General features: G+C 33.2%; 1 protein-coding gene and 1 long non-coding RNA gene across 4 annotated transcripts in view; one reads left to right on the top strand and one right to left on the bottom strand.

The window, feature by feature from the left end:
• LOC127566390 (uncharacterized) overlaps positions 1-21,211 on the bottom strand; it is a 37,392-nt gene extending 16,181 nt beyond the window's left edge. The window contains exon 1 of the long non-coding RNA XR_007955680.1: positions 20,984-21,211. This is a non-coding gene — a long non-coding RNA (uncharacterized LOC127566390). The remainder of the gene's footprint in view (positions 1-20,983) is intronic.
• Positions 1-22,295, top strand: part of LOC117577901 (transcription factor Sp9) — a 39,588-nt gene that overhangs the window by 4,292 nt on the left and 13,001 nt on the right. The gene's annotated exons all lie outside the window — the stretch shown is intronic.

The following is a 22,295-nucleotide window of genomic DNA, read 5'->3' as shown; positions in this document are numbered from 1 at the left end:
CTTTATAGAATTGTAATTGCTTCACATATTCTGATTTGTTATTTTGAAATCAATTCACTCTTCGACTATTTTCAAACAATGCAATGAATAAACTTCTTCAAATTACTTTGCGAGATTATTTCAAGAGCTTATTAATAATAAATTGTAACATTGATGATCTATGTATATTGATGCGTCGATATTAAATTATAGAACAGTTATCAATTGGCTTCATGTCTTTTGCTGCCTTTCTGCTAATGGCCAACTAAATTGATGAGCAAAGCAAATTAAATGACACTTTTAATAGAGTTACTAACGCCAATAAGGCAGTCAAGTATAGAGACTATACTATGCTATGATATGCTATGATATATATCTGTTATCTCATAGAAATCCATGTATTGCTAAGACTGCAAGCGGGGAGGTAAAGTGAAGACCCCACCCAACTGCGTATGCATAATGTCATAAAAAGAGGAATGAAAATAAAGATTGACTAAAAGATACCTTATCTTATTGCATTATAAATATAATAATATTTATATGTATTAAAATTTAAGGCTTGAAATGTCATATTATTGGATTCAGTAAGATCGATATTCCATGAGAAAGATAGCACCATTTAAATACACTCGAAAGGATGAGAAATATAATAACTATATATGAATAATGTATTTATTTGTAATAAATTTATTTCTATAAGAGATAAAGGCCTCAAATATTATATTATTATGTTTAATAAAAGCGATCTCAATTCTTAAGTGATTGGAATTGGATTCTAAATATTTATTTCTATCGAAGCTTTAGGCTTGAAATTTTGTATTATTATAATCCATGAAAATATGCGTCATTTGAAATATAATATATTTTATTTTTATTGAGGTTACTTCGCTGCTAGTCATTTAAATGTTCTTTCAAATTTGATGGAAGTTATTTTAATCGAAGATTGCAAATATTATATTAATATATTCTTTATAAATAAAATCTTAATGCAAATCGTTCAAGTCCATTGAAAATATTTATTTTGATCAAGAGTTTTGCATAAAAATATTATATTTTTACATTCTACAAAAGCGACTCATTTAAATGCATTTAAAATATAAAATAAATTATTTATATTCAAGGTTTCTATTATTACATATATTCAATGAGAAACTTTAAAGAATGTTAATAGAATTTATCTTGATGAAAGTTTTAGGTTGAACACATGTTAAATAAATATTTGCTACAAATGTTGTACTTTCCATAATATAGTTTAGTGCTACACAATCTTATACATAAATGTATTGTTATTACTATTATTTCCATCGAAGGTTTAGAAATGTTATATTATTATATTGAATGAGAAACTTTAAAGAATGTTTATACATTTTATTCATATGAAAGGTGTAGGTGGGAAATATTATACTCATATGTTCCATAAATATTTTGTTTCGATACAATCTTAAATTAAAATGTAGGTTGAAAATATTATATTATGCAGTTCATATATTGAATAAATATTTGCTTTAAATGATGTACTTTCTATGGTATAATTTAGTGTGCGCATAAAAGTATTATTATTATTATGATTATTATAATTATTTCTAACAAAAGTTTAGAAATATTCTATAATCGATTTAATAATAATTTAATGAGAAACTTTTAAGAATGTTTATACACTTTATTTATATGAAAGTTGTTGGTTGGAAATATTATATTATGCAGTTCATATATTGAATAAATATTTGCTTTAAATTATGTTCTTTCTATGGTATACTTTAGTGTGAGACAATCTTAAATAATGCATAAATGTATTATTGTTGAAAACACTCCTCTTTTGGCCACTTGCATTGGGTATCAAAACCGCAAAACCGAGGTCAGAACTGAAGTTGAAGTCGCATTTAGAGTCCGAACAGGTCGCTGTTGTTGTTGTTGTTGTTGTTGTTGCTGGACTATCGAGTATCGAGTTGAGCATGGTATGCATATATGTACATATAGTAGTAGTAGTAGTAGTAGATGGAGCTGTGGCATGCAGGCGTTTATTAAAATGAATACCACATCAATCAATCATTTTACAAACGTGTTGTCGGCCAAGTTCAAAGCCGCAAAGCCAAAGCCAAAGTGTGTAGAGAGACTAGTTCAGCTTTTGGCTAGCTGGACTGGACCACTCTAATCTTAGGGTCTGTTTAAGAAAGTTACACATGGGCATTGGTTTCAATTAATAGCGTTTAAAGACGCGACACGAGATACAACAACAACAACAACAACAAAAACCCCACCAAAACCAAAAACAAAAAAGAACTAAAAAAAATCTTAAAAACCAAAAAATGATTAATTACCAAAGCCAAACTGAAATTATCATTTATGCCCACAAAAAAAAAAAAAAAAACAGAAATACAGAAAAAAACATGTGTTGCAGACCGAACAGTAAAACAGCTAAAGAGTCGAAAAGCGAGAAAGAAAGACAGAAAGAAAAAAAGAGTTTTTAGAGAAATATCGTATTGAAATGTATGTTTTTGTTGGCTGTTAAATTATTGAAAATCATGCAACGTTGTTGCCCCGTCGAACGTTTTATCCCCCGGCATACATTCATATATACATATAGTCTGTATATATATCTCTATACTCTCCTGGATTTGCTTGACTTGCTGCTCGCTGCTCTTCTCTATCTTTGGCCTCGGCCTGGGGCTTGGGCCTCGTTTGCTCACCGCCGCTGTCTGTCGGCATAATCAGCATAACAAAAGAAATTAAGCAATAATATATTAATGAAAATACAAATACTCAGTGAGCGGCTTCTCTCGGTCTCGGTCTGGTCTCGAAGCCAGCTGTGGCCAAAATCTGCCGCGTCATTGACTAATTTGTTGTGTTCTCAACTTGGTTAGGCGCCAGGGCGTCGCTATACGGTATACGGTATAGAGAGCCATCGGTAGCCCTGACTTCAGTTCAGAGCTGAGAGAATAGCTGACTTCGCTGTCAGCAGACGTCCCGCGGTTTTCTTCATAGATTCCGTCTGTCGATCTCATGCCGAGAAACGATCGCAACACACATTTTGAACAAATATTGGAAGCTCACGTTTTGAAGCGATTTCAATTTGATGCAAAACGTTTAACAATTAAATAGCGATTTATTGATTACTTTTCGTATTAAAGTATTTTACACTTTTCCTGCAAGTTTCCTTCTCTTCTGACTCTTTCTTGACATATTTATTTTATATATGTGTATGAGTTGGCTTAATAAATGCACCAACGACAATGTCTGTGTGGATTTTCACCTTTTGCCAACGCAATTAACATGAATTATTTGGGAAAATTAGTTGGCATGATGCTGCGGAAAATACTCTCGGAGACTCTGAGTTAAATGCCACCGCAGAGAGGTCACGTACCAGACCTGAAAGACCAGAGAGAGAGAGAGACGCATACTTTTTGTACTAAGTGTAAGTAGAGCAGAGGCAAATAATGTGGAAGTGAGCATTAAAACGTCGCCTGCGCTTCACAAGTGTCGCCTTTACTTTATTTTTCATTTTTTTTATTTTTTGCTGTTCTCATTCAATTCGAATTTTTCTTTTTTCAATAAACGCATGTGAAAATGTGTGAATCAAACTTGCATATAATTATAGTCGCTATTATAATAGATAAGAGGAGCGAGAGATCTATTCATATAAGTGTAGATATATATTGCTTAAGTCTGTCTCTTTGAATTCTTTAGAGGTGAAAATACTAATTTTGGAAACTTTTCTTATTTGTACTTTATACAGATCAAGTACAATAAAGTTCATTCGGGATTTCAGTTCTTAAAGAACTCTTCTTTGTACTTCAGATCAAGATCAATCGGAATTTCAGTTCCGTATTTAACTTAAAGTATATTCAAGAAATTGTTGAAGAACAGTTATTAGGCAAGAGGGAAGAGATCTGATCATATAAGTGTATAAAAATATAAGTATGTATATCTATCTGTCTGGTTGAATTTCATAGAGGTACTGAACTTTTCTTATTTGTACTTTATGTTATACTGATCAAGTTCAATCATAATTTCAATTTCAAAAGAATTCTTCTTTATACCATGGATCAAGTTCAATCGGTATTTTAGTTCTTAAAGAATTCCATAATAAACTAAAAGTGTATTCAAGAAGATGCTCAAGAACAGTTATTAGGCAAGACGGAAGAGATCTGATCATATAAGTGTATAAACATATGAGTATGTACTATATATCTATTGTCTGGTTGAATTCCTTAGAGGTACGAATACTAATTTTGGAAACTTTTCTTATTTGTACTTTATACAGACCAAGTTCAATCGTAGTTTCAATTTCAAAAGAATTCTTCTTTATATCAAGTGCAATCGGAAATTCAGTTTCTTACTAATTTCTTTATAAACTAAAAGCTTATTCAAGAAGTTGCTCAAGCACAATTATTAGGGAAGAGGGAAGAGATCTTTTCATATACGTATTCATATTAATAAAAACAGTTTTAATGTTAAGATTTTTGTCTTAAGGCTAAGAATTTTGGTTTAAAAAATGCGTCAAGAATATAAAAAACCTAATGTTAGAAACGACATCTTGATTTCAAAAACATTTTATAAGAAAAAATCGTATATCTAAATATATATTATTTTTTCATACTAATGTTCTTAGTTTTAAAAATTTGTGGTCTTATTTGAAGAACTCAATTTTATAAACGAATCTTGTTAGTTTTAGAAACTGGCCTTTTTTCAGTATAGAACATTTTCTTTTTTATGTTAAATGCAGATCAAATTTATTTTAGTTTCAAATCGAAGGTAATTTCAATTATTCAAGAACTTTCAAAGCTAAACGTTTTAATATTTTTTAAAATACATTGTATGAGAACAAGTTAAATTGAAACTGATTAGATTACCGATCGCATCTTAAGCGCTAAAACGACTTTCATTAACTTCAGAACAACAACAACAACAATTGCAAATACGTATACGAGTGACAACAACAATTGCATATCCAAGTGGAGGGCTGTGTTTCAGTGTTTTTCTAATTAGCAAATGTGTTGACGTCGCGATAACGTACTTTATACTTTGAGCACACAGTTAATGTTAATGGGCCAGGAGTCAAGTTCCAGGCATATCAAAATAATACAACGCTAACGCGCACAATTTGCCATCACATCACCATATTGTAGAGCTCTCTCTCTCTTTCTTTCTGTCTCTTTCTGTCTGTCTGTCCGTCCGTCCGTCTGTCTATTATTTAACACTTACACTTACAAACGTGCACTGCACCTTACTTTGACGTTACAATGTAACTTAACAGTTGACAACCGCTGACAACACAACGCAACAACAACAACAACGAATACTACGGGCCACGCCCTCAACGCCCGCGAGCTATTTAGTACATACTCTCGGAGTAAAACACTCATTATGATATCATCAACAACGGCACTTGGTAAACTATTTATTATGCCTGCTATGCGTATGAGAAGAATATCAAATTTTAATTTCATAATTTATTAATATTATTTATGCATTTTAAAACACTTTAATTGATATTAATATATGAATATATCACAAGTGGAAGTGAATTTAAAATACAAAAAAAGAGTACAGCGACGTTTAAGTTGTTTTTTTTTTATAATGATAAAACAGAGAGAAGTGGTAAAAAATGAGAACAGACGCATTAATATATTAGACAAAGAAAATGTAAAAAAAAACGAGTACAAACTGATTTAATTTGTTCTATCTTAATAATGATATTATAGCAAAGTATTAGAAAGAAGTTTTAGCGCATAAAATTATTTACAAAGTAAAATTCCCACTTTATTATATATTGCTCTCGAATGTGTACGAATATTTAATAACATCATTTTTGATGTTAATAACAAAATTAATATTCATTTTATACATATTTATTCGAATTGAATGTCAGCAAATAATTGTATATGGGAAATACTTGGTTTGAAGGAGAAGTATTCAAAGTTCTTTTCACAACTCATTTATAATTCATATTATTTTTTTTTGTAATTTTTGCTCTGTTAAAGTAAACTTATTTGTAATATGATGTGTAATGAATTGAATATATTTTCCATATATTGATATTACTTCTTTCTGTATCAAATGTTTAAGTTTGGAAAATAAAAAATAAACTTTTTTGTAATGTTATGCGTAACCAATTGAATATATTTTCCTTACAAAATGCTTGTGTAATAATATTTCTTTAAATTTGTTTAATTTTGAGAAATGTACGTTAAATTAGTTAATAATCAAATGGTAATTTATTCAAATATTTTATTTAGTTGTCAGTCATATATTAAAACAACAGTTTTTTATTACCATATGAACAAAAGTTCAAACAATTTTTGGACTATAATTTTCGTCTATAAATAAATAAAAAGAATATATATTTGTTTTAGAAAAATGTGTAATTTAATAACTAGCTAATTAGAGAAATATTGCTGATATAAATATATTATATGTGTTTAGTTTGTAGTGTCAAGAATACTTTTTCCTAGAGATTACATAAGTGCTACGTTATAAGGAAAAGGTCAGAAATGAAACCTATGGACTTGTTAAGCATTTTGTTGACGCAAAGTTAAAACGTTTTGCCAGCGTTGATGTTGATTTGAATGCAACTTCATGAGTTAATCAATTTTAATGCTTGGCAACAGCAATAACCACAACTGTGAGTATAATAACAACTTGTTGTTGGCCTGGCTCGCAACGATCGAAGTTCGAGTCCCTTTAGAGCTTATTCATTCACTCATTCACTTATTCACTCACTCACTCACTCAGTCGATTCATTGGCAATCACTCGAAACTCGAATTGTTTGATCGTGCTGTAAATTTCTTCGTTTTTTTTTTGTTTTTTTGTTTTGGTGTCGAACAAGTGTCTTAAGCGAGTATCAGCTTAAGTCAAATCGATGCATAAGTAAATTTATTTATTTACACGTATCTATTTTGTGCAAAACTCTTGTACAAATTGCTAAAAACAAAAACGAGCAAAAATGTTTATACATAAAAAAAAGGAGTTGAAAAACAGCTTCAGCTGCAACAGATTGGGTTACGTATAAAGTTTGTTGCAGAATGAAATGATTTATGGTCTGAATTACAGATAATTGTGATAATCATACCGAAAAGGCGCAGTCGCAGTCGCAGTCGCTGGCTTTTGGGTCTCTGAATTCGATATAAAAATCGAGAGAGCCATATAAGAGATGGCCCAAAAAACAAAAGGGGGTCACGAGGGGAGGGGAAAAACACGCGGGCCAGGCTCTGACGTCTCTGGGATGCGTGTCTAAAGTGTACAGCAATTTTGGTTGTTTGATTCGAATACCCTCGCAGAAAGCAGGATTGTTCATAAGATGCGGGTTGTGCTTGAAATAACTACAAAAAAATTAAACTAAATTAATCAAAAATATAGTTGAGTTAACCGATTATCCTGAAATAAAAAATACCGAATTAGACAAAAGTAAAACAGCAGAAAGTTAAAATACATTCACTTCGAAGAGTTAAACAATATTCATTTTTATAGAACATAAAAAAATATTATTTTTAATTTAAACGTGACTGCATTTCGTAATATAAAACTGTATGTCAAGTTAAAAAGTAAAGAAATATATTTATTTTCTCGTATTAAGTCAAATTGAAATTCAGTTAGATGACATTTCAGACACAGAATTTTAAATTAAAGCGATTTTAACAAAAAATTGTATAGCTGAAACTGTGCATAGCTAAAACAAACAAAAAATTCTTAAACTATGCAAATTCATCAACTGATCTTAATTGAGTTATTAGAAACTATGCTTACCAAAGTTTTTAATATGCAACATACAAAAATAGCACAATTTTCGTTAATTAGTAAAAAACGACTTTATTTAACTTTTACTACGATTGTGGAATATGTATTAAAATAAGTTATCCCTATTGATATACATTTTTTATAAATTTTTGTCTACTTTTACAAATAAATAAATAAACAGGTTATACCTATAAAATCTCAAAAAAAAAGATAAAAATAAAAATTTGTGGTATTTGTGATTTTGCAACCGTATGCCAAAATACTAAATGGTATCTTTAATACTAAATAATGTCAGTTAATACGTTGAGATATCTCTATAGAGATTGCAAAACTGAACAATATACATTCCTCCCTATGTGGATAATCTTTCTATTGTAAGATCCTTCCAAGTACCAACTCAGTTTGTCACTAATTTATTACACCCTTCAGGGCAATGTTTAATGAGCATGAACTATGAAACAATGTAGCACAGTAACGGTATAATGTTGTCTATTTGTCTAAGCAGATCTCTCTCTAAAGTTATGTAGGTTGTGTGTGTGTGTGTGTGTGTGGGGTGCAATGGGCGTTGCAAATGATATAGGACGCATAGCAGGAAAGAAAGGCTTCCAAGCAAAGGCGGCAACGGAACCCATGTGAAATTCTAGTTTCTCTGTGTGTTTATGTCTTGTTGTGGTTGTGGTTGTTGTTGTTGTACTGCATTTCATGCCTTTTTATGCGGCCATATTTCTGGCAAGTGTTGAAGTGTGGCTGATTGACGAGTCAACAACAGTCAACAGTCAAGAGCAACAACAACAGCAACAGCAACGAGAAGAATGTTGTGTCTGTGTCATTGGCAGACGCATAGAATGCAACGGAATCTTCTTCGTTCTGAGTTCTCTTCCGACAGGAAACGAGCGCTGACGATGGTCGTAAAAGTGTTTAATTCATTATTCTGCTTTAGCTGTGAATATACCGCTCTCAAGTCTGTACACATAGGGTATACTACATTTAAATGCGCATTCTTAAATAATATATATTGAATGTAGTAGTATATAAGTATACCAAATGTACATTTCGGTATATTTCAGTACGTTTTTTTGCGGCATAATGTATTTGACTGTATTTTAATTATATTGAATGTGTCAGTATATCAACATACCAAATGTCCATTTTAATATGTGTGTGTATTTTTGTTGGTATATTGTATTTTACTAAAGTATATTTTGAATGTGTTAGTATATTATCATACCAAATATGCATTTTGATATGTGCCAGTATTTTTGTTGGTATATTGCATTTGACTGTATTTTAATGCGCATTCATACTATGGTATATATTGAATACGTTAGTATATCAACTTAACATATGGTTATACATTTAGGTATACTATATTTCAGTATTTTTAAAGTATAATGCATTTGACTGTATTTTAAGTATGTTGAATGCGTTAGTATATCAATATACCAAATGTCCATTTTAAAAAGTTGGTATATTGTATTTTACTGCATTTTAATGCGCACTCTTAAAGTATATATTGAATATATTAGTATATTATCATACCAAATGCATTTTGGCGTGCGTCAGTATTTTTTTGGTATTTTGTATTTGACTGTATTTTAATGCGCATTCATACTATGGTATATATTGACTTACCATATGGTATACATTTAGGTATATTTCAGTATTTTTAAAGTATATTTTGAATATGTTAGTATATCAATATACCAAATGTGCATTTAGGGATGTGCCAGTATTTATGTTGGTATATTGTATTTGGATGTATTTTAATGCGTACTCCTAAAGTATATATTGAATGTGTTAGTATATTTATATACCAAATGATATACATTTTGGTAAATTTCAGTATTTTTGAAGCATAGTGTTTTTGACTGTATTTTACTACATTAAGTGTAGTAGTATTTTAGCATACCAAATCTACATTCAGTATTTTTTCGGTATATTTTTGTCATTGCATTTTTCAAATATTACCAAAATGCTTTGCGGATAAGTTTCTTGACTTGTAGTTGGATTTTCTGCTTTAAATTTTGTTTGTTTTAATTTGAATATATTTTCAAAATTAATTTTTTAGCTAATAAGAGAAGCTGCTAAGTTATGCAAAATTGAATATATTCTTTGTATTAAAAATATAAATATGTAAATACGAAAGACACAAAAAAGTGTCAATTAAAAAAAAAAAAAAAAAAAAAACAAAAAAGTTTTCTGCTGTTCCAATCACTGTAAATTCGATAAAATCAGACATCAATTGACCAACTGTCAAAGCATCGAATAAAACGATCATTCATTGCGCTCATGATTTCGACGCCGTGTTGCTTTGCAGCTCGTAACGGCAATACTATATATGTTATATATAAAGTATGTATGTAGTATGTGAGAAAGAGCAAAAGTAAAAGCAAAAGCAAGATCAAGGCAATAAACAGCAGGCGGGCGGCAAGTGGCAAGTGGCAAGAGAGGCAGCCACAATGCCAGCAGCATTGTTGTAAAGATTGTGTTAAATATTAAATGAAGTCGTAAAAAGTCATTTCATGATGCTCTCGTTAGCGAGACGCGTTGACAAGTGAAGTGATGCTCAATGCCGTCGCTTCGCTTCAGATGCTGTTGCTGCCGCTTGTAGTTGCAATGCTGCGTTGCATTCTAGCGAGGCATGCAAATGCTGCAGCGAGTCAGCCAGCCATATGGCATGACATTAATACAGTGTCAAATCGGCGGCTGTTGTCAAAAAGAATTGAAAGGATGTTTGATGGCATGCTAAATTGACAAATGCATGCAAGAGCCGAGCACTTGCAACTGCCACTTGCCACTTGCAACTGCAACTGCAACTGCCAACTGCCACTGCCACTGCGTTGGCGTTGCTGCTTGCCACATTACATTTAGATTCATTATGCATAGAAGAGAAAATTGCATGTCGTTGCTGCTGCTGCAGTTGCAATTGCTGCAGTTGCTGCAGTTGCGTGTTGCCATGCTATTGCCCACTGTTTGACGCGTTTGATACTCAGCATTCAAGCTGAGGAGTAGGGTATATTAGTTATCTTTAGATGCAAAAAGAAATCAACAACATGCAGAGCAAAGCAAACCAATTTAAATAGCAACACACTTTTGCTACAGGGTATTTCACAGTCGACCTACAGCGCTTGGCACATTCGTACTTGTTTTCATTTGATGTTCATGAAAAGTGCGCTTAATTAACAAACCGTATTATTGCACTACAAGAACATTGCGATTAAAGAAGTCCGTTATTTGCAAAAAACAAAAAACACTTTGACGACAGCTCAAAAAACGCTTAAAGGCAAATCAAAAAACTAAAAAAAAAGGTGCATAATTTGCTTAAAGCTCAAACATCTAATAAGGCAGTCAGTCATAAGGTCAACATCTTCTTCTTCTTCTTCTTCTTCTTCTTCTACTACTAAAATATGCAATCATTGTTGCTGTTGCCGTTGCTGTGGCTGTTAAGTTCCCAGCGGCGGCAACTGCAACGATAATCCGCATGCCACATGCCGCATGCCGCATGAAGCATGCCGCTTAATGTGTACTCGTACTCGTACTCGTATCTGCAATGATTACCACCAGGCGAGCGTGTACTTAAACATTTTATATGCCCTCTTCTTCTTCTGCTGCTTTTCATTTTTTCATTTCACATTTTTTGGGCCACATTGTGAGTCGCAAAATGAAATCACCTCGACGATTTCAATGCACTCACCAGACTCAGTTCAGTTCAGAGTCAAAGAGACTCTAGTCAAACGTTCGAAAATTCGATTTATAACTTTGCACACGGCACTCGTTCAAATGGCGTTGATGATGTTCATGTTTCATGTTTTGTGGCATGATGAAGCGCAACGATTATCCGCAGCATCAACAGCAACATCAACATAAACAAAATATAAGTGAGAACGTCAAAACAGCCAAATGATCGACTATCTGATACTCTCTACACAGTTCGAAGCAGTGAAATGAAAGATTATACAAAATTAATTCAACTGATTTTAATACCCGAAAATGTCTTTAACGGAATTTCCACAATCAAGAAAAAGTTAGTTAAATAATATATCAGTTAAATTGCTTTTACACACATTTTATTAGAATAGTTAATAGTAAAAAGATTTGAACCAATATTGATATTCATATTTTTAAAAATAAGAAATTATGATTATGATTATTCAAGATTTCTATTCATATTTTTAGAAATAAAATTAATATAATATTTGATGAGTTTATTTCATGATTTTTCAATATTTCAATTCATATTTTTTAAAATGAGGAATAAATATGATTATTTTAGTTTAAGTTCTTTTCCGTCAATAATTTGATATTACTAAAAAATGAATATATTTTCTGTTGAGTTTAATAATTAAATGTTAAACTGTGAATTCCGAATATTCATTATAATATCAAAACTTTTTAAAAGATTAATAATTTTTTAATTACTTTATCTTAATCTTCGAATTTGCATTTAGTTAAATGTAGAATAAAAAGAATACTTATTAATACTCTCCATTATGCGATTTTTTTTGTTAACTTTAAACAATAATAATAATATGAATAATCTCAAAAATGGGTAAAAAATATAACTTTTAACTACCAAACATCTTTTTACTATGAAAAATGAATAATAAAAGCATTTCCAAAATTTGGATTTTTGTTGAACTTAAATTTTCTTAAGCTTGATAAATAATAATCTGAATTTTATGAAAATAGTTTGAAAAACAATTCTCAACTGCTAAGCAATATTGTAATATGAAAACTAATCAAGTATCTCCACAAAATTTGATTGTGAGTCGGTTGCCGCTTCGCAGAGCATATTTACAGGGTATAAGTATGCCAAGCGAGGCAAGCAAATTGATTGATTTGCCATGGCACGATGCTGGACATAAAGCTGCAAGGCAACATAGCGAACATAGCAACATACTCATACTTGTAGTTAGTACCTACAACAGCAACATCAACAGCAACAGCGTTAAAACTCGTTTCAGTTTCAATTTCATTTTGAGGGCACATTGCCCACGACAAAAAAAAAAAAAAAAACAAAAAAATTGAGAGAGAATAAAAAAATATTGTTACTGCGACGTCTTTGCCTTTGAGTTGTGATAAAGTGGGCGGGATTTGTTGGCGTTGCTGTTGCTGTTGCTGTCGATGTTGCTGTTGTGTTGTCGTGCCAAAATCCGTTGAGGTATGCATATTTTTATACGGTCTATTTTCAAACGGCGGCGACAAAATATGCACCAAATGCAATTGAAACGTAACGAAATTTTATGCAACGCCCACTATTGGCCACAAGCCAAGTCAAGTTTGTGTATCGAAGTTGTTGCTGTTGTGGTTGCTGCTGATACGGATGGCAGCGTCTACCACATAACATTTTTCTTGAATCGAAATGTGTTTCGCGCACAAATTGTTGTCAGCTTTTGCTGCGCTTGCTTGTTTGATAAATAAGTTGCATGCAAATAGCAAGAACAGCAACCAGCAGCAACAGCAGCAACCAGCAGCGACAGCGACAGCAATTGCTACTGTTGCTGCCATTTGAAGGCAATGAATTAAATTCCAGTACACACAATTTTCTCAATGGCTGTGCCATTGATGAGAATTGCAACATCACCTTTGTCCACTCCAGTTGTTTGTCAAGAGCGACTGACAGAAAACGTTGCTGCCGCTCGCTGTTCGCTGCTGTTGACATGACAAATTTGCCTTGCAGGCAGCTGCAACAACAACCACAGCAACCACAACGACTCCTTGTTCACTTGCGTACGATTAGCCAGATCAGAGAACAGTTTTCAAGCAAGAGCGAAAGAGAAAGTTACAACGACTGCATTTTATTTTTTCGCTTTTTTTTTTACTATATTAAAAATCGAAAACGTTTATAAGATTCGTCGCCAAGCGCGTTGTTCCCACATTCGTCTCCAGGAGGAAAAAAAACTTGACTCTGCAGTCAAGCATCGTCTAAGCCAAAAAAAAAATGAAAAACTAAACGTTGTTGTTTGAAAATTGCTGGTAATTTTCGGTAAAGAAAGAAAAAATGGAAAACCCTTTGCTCTTTCTCTCTCATAGATCGCATAGATCTCGGAGTCTTTGGTTGTCTGCAGCTGGGGGAGTTATTTTGTGCAGTCAAAGTTAGCGTGTGTTCAGGTTGTAATTTTCTACTTTGCACCTAAAAAAATGCTGATAATAAAAGGCATCGGCAACAAAGTGCATGCTAGGAAGCAGAAGAAGAAGAAGAAGAAGTCTATGGGTCATATTTTCGTGGACCTGAGATATTGCTTGAGCTTCAAATTGAGCTCGAAGTTCTGCTCATAATTATGGTGCAACTTGCTAACTGCCTATAAAAATTGTTAACTAAAACGAAATGATTTTGCTGTTTAGCCAACAACTAAAATGAATTTTCATTTCACGTTTTTTTCTCTTTGTTTTTTGTTTTTTTTTGTGTTAAGCTGTTGGCTTTCGTGTGTGGAATTCATCAGAAATGATCAATTTTTATGGCTTGTTTTCCACTCTCCACGCTAAAATTCCATCTATATTATAGTTGTTGTTGGCCAAGCTAATCGATGGTGTCTATCTGGCTTTACTGTTTGCTATATGGTGTTATTGTGTTTTGTTAATTAGTCATTTAATGCTCAATAAAAATAACAATAGCAACAATGACAATAACTAGTCACAATATGGCAAACACAAACACACACACACATACACACACAGATTTGATTTATTGAGTCATTAAATATTAATCATAATTTTCTTGTTTAGCAGCTTATTTTGTTTGATTCTCCGCTATTCATATTGTATGTTTTTTTCATATTTATATAGTTATTTTCATTCATTCGTTTTGTCCAGCGGGGTCAAAGAATATGACAATCAATTATCTAGATAAGCACTTTTTAAATGCCTGCCATAAAATAGTACGAGTGTAAAGTAAATAAATATTCGCATTATACAAGTACTATCGGGGAAGTAGCTTTAAACTCAACTTCATTCCACTTCAAACTAAATTGGTTTCAATATCTTATATGCAGATAATTGTGCACAATGTTGGTCAACATCAAGCGATTGAGCGAGTTTCTTTATAGTTGTCTCGTAAATGTTTTTTATGGGCATTAATCAAAGTCAACACGTTGAAAAGCAAAAAAAAAAAACTGGAACCAGCTAAACACTAAACTTGTAGCCAGTGTCAACGCTACTGAAATCAATAAGTAACATTTTTGCACAGTGAACGCAAACTCTTTGTCTCTTCACATGTATTTTTTATGCACTTTTTTGCGTTTTTTTTTTTTAATTTTTTATTAAATGAATTGGTGCAACCTAAACTGCCAGGCAATTGGCTACCGGTGTTCTGCTGCTGTTGTTGTCTACCACTTCCAAATGAATATGCAAAAGAGGCAAAGAGCCACAACCAAACAGACGGACGGACGGACAGACGGACAGCACAGAAGCGGCAGAGGCAGAGCCACAAAACAGAAATACAGAAACAGAAACAGAGTCTGAGGCAGTGGCAGTGACAGTGACAGCAGCAGAAGCCCAAAAGCAAAAGCAAAAGCAGCCACTGTGAAATATACAAAATGCAGACACTGTGAATACATTCGGCAGCATTTTGGGAACTCACTGAATGAAGCATTCACAGCGGGGCGTGAGTTTCATTCGGGTTCCGCACTTAAGCCTGGACTCCAACTTCAACTTCAACTCCAATCTCAACTCCAACTTCTTATCCATATCCCATATATAGAGCTAATTCAAATGAATCGAACAACAAAGATGACCGAATGAGGCAGACGAGCGTCTGACTTGTTTTTTTTTGTTTCTTCGCTTTTGGGTTATTTATTTTGCGTTTTGTATTTTGCCGTTGTCATAACCATTTCGAGTCAGTTATCAATGGCATATTTATGAATGTAAATTGCACTAGCCCAATCTCAGATAAGTGCAACTAAATGAATAAGATCAATATGGCAAACTGTTTTATCTCCCATTTGACACTTCTTCGATATGCCTTGTGATTTTGTAGGTGTTTACAGGCAATTTTTGAGATAACTTCTTAAGTGAATATTAACGGTATTTTATTTAATTTATTCTGTTAATAGTTAAACACATTTTTAGGGTTATATTCAGTTTATCGATACATATTTTCATATATTTTGGGTCTTTCAAAGCGTATTTCAATAGAAGCAACAAAACAGTGCAAAATCAGTGTAATCGTTAAAATATACCAAATAAATATACTAAAATATACATAAAAGATGTATTTAATGAGCTTATGAATGTCTTCTATTTAAACATCTATCAATATAAAAATGTACAAAATTATTGTAGCGAAAAAATAAAAAGTTTAGCAAATTATCATACCGAAAACATACCAAAATATATTTGAGCTTAAGAATTTCTACTCTTCAAATATATACCAATATACAAAATTTAATATACCGAAAAAATACTGAAATATGTTAAACAATATATTGTACGAGATTCTCAATTTCTACTTCAAAATATACCATTATTATACCGAAAACATACTAAAATATATTTGAGCTGAAGAATTTCTACTCTTTAAATATATACCAGTATACAAAATTTAATTTTAAATATGTTAAAAAATATATGATGCGATATAATGAATTTCTACATCAAAATATACCAATAATTTTACCACTTTATTATACCAATAAAATACTAAAATATACCGAACAGCTTAAATATTTATTCCACTACATTTGGGTCTTTCAAAGCCTGTTAAGATTGCCCCAATTTGATGTCGTCGAACAAACTCATCACAAAAATGCAGTGAAACAAGTTTTTTTTCTCAAATTTAGATTGAATTATTAACTGTAGGAAAGTGTTTTGAATTGAATTCATGTGCAGAATAAATATGCAGTCTGTTTCTAATAAATATGTACGTGTTAAAAAATGATTAAAATGATGAATATGCTGCGAGTGGGTGTTGAGGGGAGGGGAAGGGAAATAAAAGACTAAAGTGCATGCGATTAGTTTGAGCAATTGCAATTAGTGGAAGTAAGCCGCAATGCATTGTGTTTTTCTAATTTACTTAATATATCAATATTAAGCGAGTATGCATATATTGTCGCTTAGATAAGTTGTTTTTGTTGATACGAGTCTTGGTCTCTATCTCACTCTCTTCTCTGGGTTTGAATGGCGTGCTACGCGAATGTGCGGTGTACGTGGTGAAGCAGCCAGCCACGTAATACACACTCGTCACTTTTAATTAATAGCCACCGTCAGCTTAAGACTAAGTTATAGTATAGACAGAGACCCAAACCAAGCCAAACCGAACCCTGGTCGCTGGTTGCTGGTCGCTGGTTGCTGGTCTGTGGTTCCATCTGTTAGCGGCTCTCGTTCTCTAGAGGCCGCAGCTGCATGCCACTGCAATTTGCAATTACCGCAAACACACCGCATGTCGACTGACAACAACGGCAATGGCAACACACCAACAGCAACAGCAACATAGCGATAGCAACCACATTGGTCGCGTCGACAGCAATAAAAGTACTACTCATATAAAAGGTAAAGTTTTTACCTTTTTTGCAAATTGAACACTTTTGCTGCGCTTTACTTACTGATAACACTCAATGGCACCACACGGACGGACGGACGGACGGACGGACGGACGGACGGACGGACGGACGGACGGACGGACAGACGGACAACAATTTCCAAGTACTTTTCGGAATCAAGTGCTGTTGTTGTTTGTTTAAAAAACAACAAAAACAAAACTTTGTCAGCCAGACGAACACAATGAGCATTGTTTTGGGCTTTGCACTTGCACTCGCTAAAATGGGCATTAGAGCGAGGATTTAGAGCAATGTTTTGGTTAAGTGCACAATGTGTGCATTCTTCTTCTTTCTCTGTGTGTTTGTTTAACAGGCGCTATTCCACACAGTGCTTGAGGATTTGCATTGAAATAGCAGTGAGTGAGAATTAGCTGTGTATTCTCTCCCCTCTCTCCTTTGTTAGCTGCCTGTTAAAAGGACAATGGCTGCCATGCAGGGTATCTTGTGGTCGTCCACTCTCGCGACTGCTGTGATTGTTAGTTGTTAGTGTTTTGTGCTTAACCCCGGACTCAGCTCAGATCGGGGTTTACCTGATCCGGAGCGGACAACAACAAAAGAGCCTCTCCATTTTGTATTTGTATTTGTGATAGCTCGCTAATTTGTTACAAAATTGCACATTTGGCTGATGCGGATCAACATGGGGTAAACATTAAACTCACCTAAAACTCGGCTGCCTTTCTGCCTGCCACTTTTCAGTTTTCAGTTTCCAGTTTTTACTTGCCTGCTTCTGCTTCTGATTTTGCTTTTGCTTTTGCCTTCTTCCTAATTTCCCTTGCCAACATCCCCGTTGCTTCCCTTCGTCGGGATTTGATCCCATGTCATCCATCAAATGAAATGCGCGCTGCCATTTGGCAGTCTCTCTTTCTGCCGCATTTTCTTCTTTTCACTTTTTCATTAATTTCAGCAGCAAGAGACCCTCTCGCCATCGCCATCGTCATCGTCGTCATTGTGATCAGCAGCAGCGGTGTTTTCATTCTTGAACTTTGACCAAATCTCCTGCTGCGCCATTTGAATCATTTAGCGGCATTTAGGAGGATCCTCATCAAAGGAAATCATTATTTGCCAAACGATGAATGGTGCTGCATGTTCTCGGCTATAGTATTCTACTATAATCTCACTTAACGGCCACAACTGTAATCCCAAAAGTGTTACAAGTTGTTAAGTGAAAAACATTATCAGCATAGTTGGGCTTTAAAGTGCCATCTCATTTAAGGGCTACAATTACGATACTACAAATATGAATAGGCCGCTAAGCGCAAAAAAAATATGAAGTGCAGTTAAGTAACTTTACTGTGATATCAATGCTGAGGAGAATTCAACGCTAACTGCAATTATGCACGCAATACAGTTTGGCCGTTAAATGATATGCGCGGCGGCTAAGTGAGTTATGGCTGTATTGATAAAAGTCATGCATTTAGGCATTTAGGAGGATCCTCATCAAAGGAAATCATTATTTGCCAAACGATGAATGGTGCTGCATGTTCTCGGCTGTAGTATTTTACTATAATCTCACTTAACGGCCACAACTGTAATCCCAAAAGTGTTACAAGTTGTTAAGTGAAAAATATTGTCAGCATAGTTGGGCTGTATAATATGCTCTTAAAGTGCCATCTCACTTAAGGGCCACAATTACGATACAAAAAATATAAATAGGCCGCTAAGTGCAAAAAAAAAACATGAAGTGCAGTTAAGTAACTTTACTGTGATATCAATGCTGAGAAGAATTCAACACCAACTGCAATTATGCACGCAATACAGTTTGGCCGTTAAATGATATGCGCGGCGGCTAAGTGAGTTATGGCTGTATTGATAAAAGTCATGCATTTAGGCATTTAGGAGGATCCTCATCAAAGGAAATCATTATTTGCCAAACGATGAATGGTGCTGTATGTTCTCGGCTGTAGTATTCAACTATAATCTCACTTAACGGCCACAACTGTAATCCCAAAAGTGTTACAAGTTGTTAAGTGAAAAACATGATCAGCATAGTTGGGCTGTATAATATGCTTTTAAAGTGTCATCTCACTTAAGGGCCACAATTACGATACTACAAATATGAATAGGCCGCTAAGCGCAAAAAAAATATGAAGTGCAGTTAAGTAACTTTACTGTGATATCAATGCTGAGGAGAATTCAACGCTAACTGCAATTATGCACGCAATACAGTTTGGCCGTTAAATGATATGCGTGGCTGCTAAGTGAGTTATGGCTGTATTGATAAAAAAAAACATGAAGTGCAGTTAAGTAACTTCATTGGGATATCAATGCTGAGAAGAATTCAACGCTAACTGCAATTATGCACGCAATACACTTTTGCCGTTAAATGATGATATGTGCGGCGGCTAAGTGAGTTATGGCTGTATTGATAAAAGTCATGCATTTATCACCTCAAATCTGTTTAATCTCGCATGTTTATAAACACTTCTGCACAACATTAGCATAAATAATTATTTATTGTCTTCACTTTATCTTAAGCCAGCCGATAACAAATGTAATCAATGGCTTCATCATAAATATATCAGTTTGCGATCAGACCCATTATTCGACTAATGAAGACACACGTTGCACACACACACACACACACACACACAGTCACCTACACTTCACACTTACTCATGTTGTATACAGCGTCAATGAGTGAGTGACTGATCATGTGAGTTATTTTAGCTGACTTGACTAACTTGTCGAGTAATCTAAGAGTTTCTCCCTGCCAGATCTCAGTTTTTTTTTATTATTTTTTTTTTTTTGGTTTCAACACACGACCTAGCGTTGAGTTCCCCGTCACAGTTTGAGCAACAATCTCTCTCTCTCTCTCTCTCTCTCTCTCTCTCTCTCTTCATCTCAATGTTGCAGTTGAAGTCCTCGCTTTAGTTTCAGTCGCAGTCGAAGTCGTCAAGATCATGATCGCCTGACCATCAACATGAGCATCGACTGCTTGCGGCGACGTTTAAATTTGTTCATTTTTTAAGCAAAATGAGCTAAAGATTCTATCTGGTCGTGTAAATATTTGTTAAAATTACGCTTTCAACTGAAAAATTTCAAAAATGTTAATTTTGATCCGTGCACACCCAACAACAGCAACAACAACAACAAAAAAAGATAATAAAATATAAATAAAACGTAAAATCGAAGGTGCTTAACAACGAAATATTCCGATGTAGATTGTTCTCTCTTTAATATATGGTGAAGAATTATGTCACAAATAGTTATGTTATTGGAGATAAAAAAAATTTAATTTAGCAAATTATCAATTGATTCTATACTTTCAGATGTGTATTTCAACAATTTATAATAATTAATCATAGGTGTTAAAGGAGTTTCATCAAAATTTAAGCTTTAAACTTTTTCAACTTTTTTATAGTCGAACTCAAAGTTGTCTTAAAGTGTTTAAGAGGTATCTCCAAGTCAAGCACTCTCTCTATTTTAACTTACGTATTTTCAATTTATTTGATGGCTTTCGATATTGTGTATTTAACTTGCTGCTTGTAATATTTCAACTTTCACTATTGTAATGTACTCAAGATATTAATACAAACATCGTATGTGGAGATTGCCAAACATTTGTAGACATTTGAGTTTCACCTATCAATTTCTACAAATTGTGGCTATTAATAAACTATTTTGATTAATTAATCAAAGTGCGAAATTTATAACATATAGTATTTTCAAATGTAAATAAAATACATGTAGAAAGGTCAAAATTTGTGAAATTCTTTGACTCGCTTTTTTTACTTACTCATGTTTGTTGGTTAAATGATTTCATTAGTTCTGCCTCTTATGCTTTCCTCAATTAATTGATTTCATCAAAATTTATTACTAAAAGCAGCTCATCTGCTCAATTTATGTTATAAAATTCTTTGTTCTGACTGAGGACTGATGACTCATGACTCAGTCCATAGAACAAAGAAGATTCACTTCTTCCTAAAAGAAAGAAGTAAGAAGTATTTTTTCCTAATTTATTAGAACTTTATTAATTGAACGTGCCACAGAACACATACCAAAATTTCTCTACAAATCATAAACCACTTTTTCAAATATTTTCATGAATAAAAAACTTCAGCTTACTCCGTCAAGTTATTCTATCTCTGCATATAATATTAAGGTCTTCTTAAATATGTAAATATGTAAATATGACAACAAAATTTAAATCAATTCAGTTGTTTTTTTTATAATGCATTCCAATAAAAAATATCTCCTCTTAAATTAACAAATAATTACCAATACTGCGCAACCTTTTTACAAACTCACAAATTGTTATACAAAATATGATTCTTCTCGTTAAACTTTATATCTCCGACACGTCAAGTTGCAAATAGTTTAGCAATAATTTTCTAATTTTGTGGCACGTTTTGGAAAAACTTGGATTGCTGCTTAACACGCAGACTAACGAACCACAAAAACGACGAAGAAAAAAGAAAGCGTCCAATACCAGTCTAAGTAGAGGGCAATTATCACATCCACTCTATGGTAGAGCGAACCCAGGACTAAGCTCACCACACATGCACATACATACATATTATATTATATATGAAGCTCCTTTGCTGGTTTTCTAAGAAACTTGTTTGCAGAACAACCCAAACACATCTGTCGATTGAGCAAGCTCACTCTTAATGATATTTTATCAAATTTCATTAGTTTATAAAATAATAAACTTAATCAAACGCAGTTCTCTATTATAAAATTTGTTATTCGATGATATACTGACGAAAAGGGAGCTCAATTGAAATCCCAAATTATTTAACTCTTATGATTCGGATAAAAGTTCTTGAAGCTATTTAAGAAATGGTTTAGATTGTAAAAAAACGTCTAAAGAAATCGAATCTTAATTGCTTCAATTCACAATTTGGTATATTTTGCCGTCTGTGGTATATTTTGAACGTAGTACTTTATCGATATACCAAAATGATACTTATTTTGGTATATTTTAAGAATAATACCGCACCGAGTTGCTTTTTTCCGCTTTCATACTTATTTATGCTTGTTACACATTTCGAAGTATGGCAGAAACTAAAAAACTAAATCACTAATCTAATAAAGTCTAATAATTA

The sequence above is a fragment of the Drosophila albomicans genome, chromosome X (genome assembly GCF_009650485.2).
Source record: "Drosophila albomicans strain 15112-1751.03 chromosome X, ASM965048v2, whole genome shotgun sequence".
Classification (NCBI taxonomy): domain Eukaryota; kingdom Metazoa; phylum Arthropoda; class Insecta; order Diptera; family Drosophilidae; genus Drosophila; species Drosophila albomicans.
Note: the sequence above shows the minus strand (reverse complement) of the source record. Positions and strands in the feature narration are given on the sequence as shown.